This window comes from Tribolium castaneum, chromosome 3 (assembly GCF_031307605.1).
Source record: "Tribolium castaneum strain GA2 chromosome 3, icTriCast1.1, whole genome shotgun sequence".
Taxonomy (NCBI): domain Eukaryota; kingdom Metazoa; phylum Arthropoda; class Insecta; order Coleoptera; family Tenebrionidae; genus Tribolium; species Tribolium castaneum.
In genome coordinates, this window is record NC_087396.1 from 3,605,264 (window position 1) to 3,615,417 (window position 10,154).

Genomic DNA, 10,154 nt, shown 5'->3' on the forward strand with positions numbered 1-10,154 from the left:
TTATCAATTTTTATCTTTTTACTAAAGTTAAAGCTGATAAAATTTCCTACAAAATAGTTATTTGCATTTTTTATGTAGAACTAACCATAAGCGAGATATAAGTTTGAAAATAATTAATATTTAAAAAAAAAGTGCTTTAACAGAAAATGTCTTGTGATTTAAAATACACTTAATTTAATGGGTTCAATACTTTATTAGAAGAAAAAGAAGGTGACATAAAAGTCACCAAAGTCTTCAGAGTTGTTTTTAGTACTAAATTTGCTTATATGCAAGCCCTTAATTAAGGTAACAGTTTTTTGGTTTCTTGCTTATATCTCGAAAACAGTTACTCCTATCAATTTTTATCTTTTCACTAAAATTAAAGCTGATAAAATTTCCTACAAAATAGTTATTTGCATTTTTCATGTAGGACTAACCATAAGCGAGATATAAGTCTGAAAATAATTAATATTTAAAAAAAAATGTACTTTAACAGAAAATGTCTTGTGATTTAAAATACACTTAATTTATTGGGTCCAATACTTTATTAGAAGAAAAAGGAGGTGACAGAAAGGTCACTGAAGTCTTCAGAGTCGATTTTAAATGATGCATTTTCGTCTTTGTCTCAAACACTGAAAACTGAATTACATTTTTGTTCAGTAACAGTTACAGTTTTCTTATCGGTTTTTTGCTTATATCTCGAGAACAGTTACTCCTATCAATTTTTATCTTTCTTTCAAAATTAAAGCTGATAAAATTTTCTACAAAATAATTATTCGCATTTTTTTTGTAGGACCAACCATAAGCGAGTTATAGAGTTGGATTAACAAAAATTTGCTTTACAATAAAATGTTTGAAAAACCGAAATTAAACTAAATTAATTGTGTCTAACACTTTAGTAGAGGAAAAAGAAGAAGACATAAATGTCACCAAAGTCTTCAGAGTTGTTTTTAGTACTAATAGTATTATTATTATTAATGTTATTGTTAATAATATGACGACTAAAGACGACTCTGAAACCTTTAGTGACTTTTATGTCTTCTTCTTTTTCCTCTACTAAAGTGTTAGACACAATTAATTTAGTTTAATTTCAGTATTTCAAATTTTTATTTTAAAGCAAATTCTTGTTAAATATTATTTATATCCATCTCTATAACTCGCTTATGGTTGGTCCTACAAGAAAAATGCAAATAACTATTTTGTAGGAAATTTTATCAGCTTTAATTTTAGTAAAAAGATAAAAATTGATAGGAGTAACTGTTTTCGAAATATAAGCAAGAAACCAAAAAACTGTTACCTTAATAAAGCGCTTGCATATAAGCAAATTTAGTACTATTAGTATTATTATTATTAATGTTATTGTTATTAAAATGACTAAAAACGACTCTGAAGACTTTGGTGACTTTTATGTCTTCTCCTTTTTCCTATAGTAAAGTGTTAGACTCAATTAATTTAGTTTAATTTCGGTTTTTCAAACATTTTATTTTAAAGCAAATTTTTGTTGAAGATTATTTATATCCAACTCTATAACTCGCTTATGGTTGGTCTTACAAAAGAAATGCAAACAACTATTTTGTAGGAAATTTTATCAGCTTTAATTTTAGTAAAAAGATAAAAATTTATAGGAGTAACTGTTTTCGAGATATAAGCAAGAAACCAAAACACTGTAATCTTAATTAAGCGTTTGCATATAAGCAAATTTAGTACTATTAGTATTATTATCATTAATGTTATTGTTAATAATATGACGACTAAAGACGACTCTGAAACCTTTAGTAACTTTTATGTCTTTTTCTTTTTCCTCTACTAAAGTGTTAGACACAATTAAATTAGTTTAATTTCAGTTTTTCAAACATTTTATTTTAAAGCAAATTTTTGTTAAATATTATTTATATCCAACTCTCTAACTCGCTTATGGTTGGTCCTACAAGAAAAATGCAAATAACGATTTTGTAGGAAATTTTATCAGCTTTAATTTTGAAATAAAGATAAAAATTGATAGGAGTAACAGTTTTCGAGATATAAGCAAAAAACCAATAAGAAGACTGTAACTGTTACTGAACAAAAATGTAATTCAGTTTTCAATGTTTGAGACGAAGACGAAAATGCAGCATTTAAAATCGACTCTGAAGACTTCAGTGACTTTTATGTCACCTCCTTTTTCTTCTAATAAACTATTGGACCCAATAAATTAAGTGTATTTTAAATCCCAAGACATTTTCTGTTAAAACACTTTTTTTTTAAATATTAATTATTTTCAAACTTATATCTCGCTTATGGTTAGTCCTACATGAAAAATGCAAATACGTATTTTGTAGGAAATTTTATCAGCTTTAATTTTAGTGAAAAGATAAAAATTGATAGGAGTAACTGTTTTCGAGATATAAGCAAGAAACCAAAAAACTGTTACCTTAATTAAGGGCTTACATATAAGCAAATTTAGTACTAAAAACCACTCTGAAGACTTTGGTGACTTTTATGTCACCTCCTTTTTCTTCTAATAAAGTATTGAACCCATTAAATTAAGTGTATTTTAAATCACAAGACATTTTCTGTTAAAGCACTTTTTCTTTAAATATTAATTATTTTCAAACTTATATCTCGCTTATGGTTAGTTCTACATAAAAAATGCAAATAGCTATTTTGTAGGAAATTTTATCAGCTTTAATTTTAGTAAAAAGATAAAAATTGATAGGAGTAACTGTTTTCGAGATATAAGCAAGAAACTGTTATCTTAATTAAGCGCTTGCATATAAGCAAATTTAGTAATATTAGTATTATTATTATTAATGTTATTGTTATTAATATGACGATTAAAAACGACTCTCAAGACTTTGGTGACTTTTATGTCTTCTCCTTTTTCCTATACTAAAGTGTTAGACTCAATTTATTTAGTTTAATTTCGGTTTTTCAAACATTTTATTTTAAAGCAAATTTTTGTTAATGATTATTTATATCCAACACTATAACTCGCTTATGGTTGGTCTTACAAAAAAAATGCAAATAACTATTTTGTAGGAAATTTTATCAGCTTTAATTTTGAAAAAAAAATAAAAATTGATAAGAGTAATTGTTTTCGAGATATAAGCAAAAAACCAAAGTGAAAACTGTTACAGTTACTGAACAAAAATGTAATTCAGTTTTCATTGTTTTTTTTAATAATAATAATAATAATAGATTTATTGCCATCAATAAATAATACATGGCGCGTCATATAATTATGTACATGTAAGTGTATATGGGACAATACATACATTTATTTTAAATCTGGAGGGTTATCCAGGAACTCTTGGATAGAATAATAACTCATTTCTAATAGTGCGTCCTTTACCTTCTTCTCAAACAGAGCCGGAGCTAGTCTCTTCATCGGGTCCTGAAGCTTGTTATAAAGCTTCGGGCCCCAATGGTCAATGCTGTGCTGTGACACTTTAAGCCGATGGTACGGTGTTGAGAGCGCGTCAGCGTGTCTTGTGTTATGCTCGTGATATGAGCCATTCTTGATGAACTCGTGGAGGTGGTTGTGGACGTACCTCAGACAGCTCAATATGTACGCGGAATGGATGGTAAGAATTTGTTGTTGTTTGAAGGCTGGGCGGCAGCTTTCCCGATAGTTCATTTGGCACAGGATTCTGATTGCTTTCTTTTGCAGGACGAAGATCTTGTCAGCATCTGATGAAGTACCCCATAGAAGTATACCATAGGTGGCTTTGCTGTGGAAGTTAGCAAAGTATGTCACCCTTGCAGCTTGGGGAGTTGAGATATTCTTGATTCTTCTGATACTGAATAAAGCTGATGCTAGGTTTTTGCAGGTTTCCTGAATGTGGTCCTTCCAAGATGCTTTGCTATTTAGGTAAAATCCCAAGAATTTTACCGATGTGACGTTGGTGGGTTTTGAAGATATAAATAGTTCCTGAGTCTTGTCTCCATTGAGTTTCAGTTTATTTGCTGTGAACCATTCATTGGCATCTTCAAGGATTTTTCTCATTTTTGGTTTTAGCGTATCCTCTGTTTCTTCTTTGATGCAGAAGGAAGTGTCGTCCGCATATAGACACTGTCCATCCACTCTCATATTGATAGGCAAGTCATTTACATAGATTATAAATAGCAGTGGACCGAGGATTGATCCCTGGGGCACTCCACACCTTGTTGGCAGAGGCTTTGACCATTTTTCATTCCATTTTACTATCTGGGTTCTATTTTCAAGGTAGGACTTAAAAATTTCTTGCGTGAGCCCTCGTATCCCATAGTGTTGTAATTTTTGTAGAATCAACTTGTGTGGCAGGGTGTCAAACGCTTTGCTTAGATCGCACATCGCTACTTCTACTATTTCTCGGTTATCTAGGGCTCTTGTTATTTTCTTGTATAGATCCAATGCTGCAGTAATGGTTGATCTACCACTTCTATAGCCATGTTGTGACTCACTAAATAAGTCATTTTGCTCAAGATACTTCATTAAACGATTCTTCAGAGCAGCCTCGAAGACTTTTGAAATTGTAGGTAGAATAGAGATTGGTCTAAATTTGTTGATGTTTTCTACTTCGCCTTTTTCTTTTGGAACCGGAATAATTTTTGCCACCTTTAACTCGTCAGGAAAGTATCCTTCAATAAAACTTTTGTTTATGAGCATAGTAAGTGGATTTGTAATTTCTAGGAGTATTTCTTTCAAAAATGACGTAGACATATCGTACACATCTTTGGAGTTTTTGCATTTTAAGGATCTTATCAGTCTTGTGACCTCTTCTTCACTAACAGGCGCTAACCAAAACGATTTTGCATTGCTTTTACACGCCTTGAGGAAATCACAAGGATCTTTGTCGATTTTTTTTATACTGTCTGACGTTTTCTCTCCTATCGTGGCAAAGTAGAGATTGAGGTCGTCGGCATTCAATTTGCATTCTTTGGTATTGCTTGTCTTCGTTTTTGTATTGATGATTTTCCAAATGGCTTTTTGCTTATTATCAGCATTGTTTAGGATATAAGCGTTGTAGTTTCTGTGGTTTTCTTCAATTTCTTGGAAGTAGCTGCGTTTATATGACTTGAAGACCTCAGCTGATTGTTGGCTTTTCTCAACTCTTGCTATTGTTTGTAGAGCTTCTAGTGTATTTTTCATACTCATGATTTTTTTACTAATCCACGTAGGTCTCTTATTGAATTTTGGTTTATTAATTTTTTCTTTTCTAGGGAAGAATTTGTCAAAGGCAGCTGTCAGAGTTGTATGGAAGACAGTGTAGGCCTCTTTTGCATTACGGTGTTTGAAGACACGAGCCCACTCAATTCCGGTTAAGTACTCCTTAAAGTAGTAAGTATTCTGTTCATTTATTCTTCTGTATATATGTTTTTCTGGTTTTCTAGGTTCTTGCACTGGGTTCTTAATCTTCAGGACTTGACAGTAGTGATCAGACATGCACCAACTTTTTGTCTCTTTTGAGAAGATTTCTTCTATGTTAATATTTGAAAATATATTATCTATGCAGCTAGAAGAAGTTTCAGTTGTTCTAGATGCCTCTCTCATTAGTGGTTGCATACCATATGTTGTGAAAGTTTCGATTAATAAAGATTGTTCGACGCCATCCTTGAGAATATTGGTGTTAAAGTCCCCAGCGACAATGTATCGTCTAGAGTGGTTCCTTTGTGTCAGGTTTTCTAGTGCTTCATTAATTTTATCTATGAAGTGCTTGAAGTTCTGATTTGGAGATCGATATACCGCCATTATTATTAAGTTTTTTGAAGGAATCTCAGCAGCTGAGATTTCTGCAGTGAATTCTTCACATAGGGGTCTAATGCCTTCAATATTTTTTGCGGAAATACCCTCCCTTGTTGCGATTAAGGATCCGCCATGCTGGTTAAGTGATCTGCTAAAGTGGCTTATAATATTATATCCTGGGATGGTTAAGCTTTCCAGGGTGTTGTCCTTGCACCAGTGCTCAGTGATAATTACAATGTCTACTTCGTCTTCTGTTAACTGTATAGTCAGTGCGTCTATTTTTTTCGATAGTGATTGTATGTTATAGTTTATTATTGTGGTTAGGTTTTCAAAACCTACCGATTTGTTGGGGTCTTCGAAAAAACTTGAACCTCTGTATGGTTAGGTTTTCGGGCCACGACTCAGGTTTCATCATTTCTTCTACTAATTCAAATCGTAGTCCAACTTTAAAGGATTTATTTTGACTCTTATTGTTGATGTGCTTGGGTAGTTCTTCCACGGTGAAATGTTCATCGGGATGTAGTTGTTTGAGATAATTTGATACTTTATCTTCTGTCGTAGTACTTGTTGCACGGCCAACAAACAGCCATCCCATCTTACGGGCGCCTCTGAAGCCGTCAGCCTCATCTACTCTAGCTGTCCCTGTGATTACGTCCTGTTTCGATTTTTTTGCAACCTTTGTCCTGATGTCTTTTTCTTTTTCGTCGTTTCGTTGGTTTAATGATTGGCTTGTTTCGGGTTTTTTGTCCTGGACTGTGTTACCCTCCTTGTCAACTTGTTTTTTTTTGCTTGTTGTTTTCTATCACCCTGTCAGATGGCTTGTTACTTTTTTTCTGAGCTTTTACGTTCGTCAGGTTTTCTCTTTCTTGGTTTGTGATGACATCTGTGTGTCCTTTGTTGGATCTTGTTATTGGTTTGGACGATTTGGTTTGTGACTCCGCTAACAGCTGATCTAACCTTTGTATTGTTCCGTTTTGATTTTGTATTTGTTTCAGACAGTCGTCAATTTTTCCCTTAAGGTTACTTACAATATCTATAAGGTGTCTCATCGCTTCCTCTTGCGAGGGTCTGATTCTGCAGGAGTCGCACACCCATTTGATATTTTCCTTGTAGTTATCTAGTACCTTGATTTCTCCAGGTTTGTATGGGCTGCATGCATAGTGAATGCATGTGTTGCACTTTCCATAACAAAGGATCACTTTGTCGATGTTTATATTTACTGTTTCACGGCACTGTTTACAGACGTGTGTCGTGGTCGCCATTTTACATTACAAAGCATTAATCATATCAATTCCAAAATAAAAATCTTTTGAGACGAAGACGAAAATGCAGCATTTAAAAACGACTCTTAAAACTTTAGTGACTTTTATGTCACCTCCCTTTTCTTCTAATAAAGTATTGGACCCAATAAATTAAGTGTATTATAAATCACACGACATTTTCTGTCAAACACTTTTTTTTTAAATATTAATTATTTTCAAACTTAAATCTCGCTTATGGTTAGTCTTACATAAAAAATGCAAATAACCATTTTGTAGGAAATTTTATCAGCTTTAATTTTTGTAAAACGATAAAAATTGATAGGAGTAACTTTTTTCGAGATATTATTATTATTATTATTATTATTATTATTAACATAGATTCTTTGCTGAGGTTAACACCTTTATAGCAAAATATCAAGAAATACGGTTTCGTGTTAAATAAAACACCATTGAATAATGAAAAATGAAATACAATTTTAATCTACAGTTAAATTAGTTACTTAATAAAGGTTAATGTTAATTATTGTAATGTGTCATATTGATTCTTGAAGGAAGAAACAGTAACAGCTGCAACAACGTTATCAGGCAAGCCATTCCATATATCAAATGCACGATTTGTCAAATAATTCTTTCTAACGGTAGTCTTAAATGGTTCTTTTTTCAGCTTATAAGAATGACCTCTAAGTCTGTCATGATATTGAATTTGCAAGAAATTGCGTGTTACTCCAGGAAATAAACCATGAGTAAGCCGAAAAATTTGAATTGCATCTGCCCTGTTTTGACGAGCACGTAGATCTGGTATTTTGAGTATTTCAAGACGTTGTTCATATGAAACTTGTCTTAAACAGTGTGTCCATCTAGTTACCAGGTGCTGAGTTCTTTCCAGCAAATCAATATCCTTTAACAAATAAGGTCTCCAGACTGGAATGGCAAATTCCAAATGCGGCCTTATGTAAGTGATGTACACCTTTGAAATAAAACTGACTGAAGGATTTGGAAAAACATGCTTTAGCAAATAAAACATTTTACGCGCTCGACCCACTGATGCTAGACATTGCTCTGACCATCCTAACTTATCATTTACAATGACCCCTAGATCTTTGGTTGAGGTTTTTACACTCAGGAGTGTGCCATTTATATGGTAAAGGTACTTTGGGTTGTTGTGGCCACACTGAAGTACACAGCATTTTGCAATATTTAGTGGTATTTGCCACTTCTCGCTCCATTGGAAGATTAAATTAAGTTGGTCTTGCAAGTCCGTGACAAGTGGGTTAGCAAATAACTTAATATCATCCGCATATGCTGAATAGCTGTCCAGTGAAAACAATAAATCTGCTGTATATAACAAGAATAAAATTGGTCCAAGAACTGATCCCTGTGGGACCCCACTTAATACTGGTTTAGAGTACGAAAATTTACCACAGACTTTTACACAATAGTTTCGATTTGATAGAAACGCTCGGATCCAATCAAGCAAATTTCCTGTTACACCATAGGACTCCAGTTTTGCTAACAAGAGATTGTGAGGGACTTTATCAAAGGCTTTACTAAAATCAAGGTAAATTATGTCTACAGGTTGGTTAGTGTCTAACATTTTTGTCCATAGATTTGTGCAGGATAGCAAATTTGTGACAACTGACCTACCTGGTAAAAAGCCGTGCTGATGCTCAGGTATTAAATTATTTTTTCTCATGTAAGTTAATAGTTCCTTGACTATAACTTTTTCCATAATTTTACAGCATGTCGACGTGAGACTTACAGGTCTATAGTTAGCAGGATCAAGTTTATCTCCTGACTTGTACAAAGGCGTGATTGTTGCTTGCAACCACTCGTAGGGCAAAGTGCCTTGTAAGAATGATTTTGTCATCATTTTGGCAAGTGGGCCCGACAACGAAGCAGCACAAGTTCTCAGGAGTTTGGGAGGTATCTGATCTGGACCTGGAGCTGTATTTAATTTAATGGCACAGAGTTGGCTTTTTACCAGATCCGGAGTAAAATTAATATAAGACAACCCACTAAATGTACTTGTAGGCATAAATGACGGTATATTATTATTAATGTTTAAATTATAGGTAGGAGCAAAACTGTCCGCTAAAGTGTTTGCAGTTTCTGTATGATCGGAGCAGAGTAGACCTGAAGCATTTCGTACTAAAGGGACCGACACACGACTAGAGATAAATTTACGTACATGGGAATAAAATAGTTTTGGTTTATTTAATATAGAATTTTCATAATTACACCTGGCTATTTGTAAATCAGATTTTAGTTGGTTAGAAAATCTTTTATAAGCAGAAAAATTATCTTCAGTAGGCTTCCTTTTAAATTTTTTCCATAATTTAGCTTTGTATTTTATTTTGTCAAGCATGTGTTGATTTATCCACGGTTTATCTTTTCTCAGTCGGTTTGTAAACAGTCTGGAATTTGTTGTAATGCAAGTTTGTAAAATCGATTTAAAATGTTTCCATTGTTCTTCCGCATTTAGTGAATCTAAACCATTCCAGTCGTAAGTCAAGAGACTTTCGTCTATGCGAGTGTAGTCAACAATTGATGTTGTTTTAATTCTTGCATTTGGCTCTGAATATATCATAATTTGTAACTCAATTTCGATTTTTGAATGATCAGATGTACCTACAGGATTCGAAACGTTTAAAGACGATACAAGGTTAACGTCAGACAAAATTACCAAATCAAGTAATGAAGGACGTTGTTGGGATCTAAATCGTGTAGGTTCAGTGACTATTTGTGACAAATTATTCTCCAAGAGCAATTCAGAAAATTGTTTTTCGATGATTGTTTGACCTGTTGTGTTTTTAGCAGACCAGTCTATACATGGAAAATTGAAATCTCCCATGATAATTAAGTTAGGATACTGATTAATAGTTGATTGTATGGTATTAAATAGATTTTTATCATTTTCGTGATTGTTAAAAGACGCTCCTGTTGGTGGTCTGTAAATACATGCTATAACAAAGGTTTGTTCATTTCCTTCAAATTTTAACCATAGAGAATCATAAGGTTTAACAGATATGCAAATTTGAGTAATTTTAAAAAATTTTGAAATTTTAATTTTATCTACATAAAAACACACACCGCCACCTTTTTGAGATAGGCGATCATCTCTGTAAATAGAGTAATTTTCAATGTGTACAGCATCATCAGAGATAGACGGATTAAGCCAAGTCTCCGTGAGTGCGATAATAGAAGGTCTA

The 10,154-nt window shown here is 33.0% G+C and overlaps 2 long non-coding RNA genes across 2 annotated transcripts; both read left to right on the forward strand.

Annotated features, from left to right (window-relative positions):
* The first annotated feature begins 3,137 nt into the window (after positions 1–3,137).
* Positions 3,138–5,549, forward strand: LOC135265673 (uncharacterized). The gene is made up of 3 exons (XR_010333450.1): positions 3,138–4,183; positions 5,161–5,278; positions 5,332–5,549. It is a non-coding gene; the product is annotated as an uncharacterized LOC135265673 (long non-coding RNA).
* A 2,175-nt stretch (positions 5,550–7,724) lies between these two features.
* Positions 7,725–9,918, forward strand: LOC135265717 (uncharacterized). The gene is made up of 3 exons (XR_010333519.1): positions 7,725–8,616; positions 8,685–8,966; positions 9,018–9,918. It is a non-coding gene; the product is annotated as an uncharacterized LOC135265717 (long non-coding RNA).
* Positions 9,919–10,154: the final 236 nt, after the last annotated feature.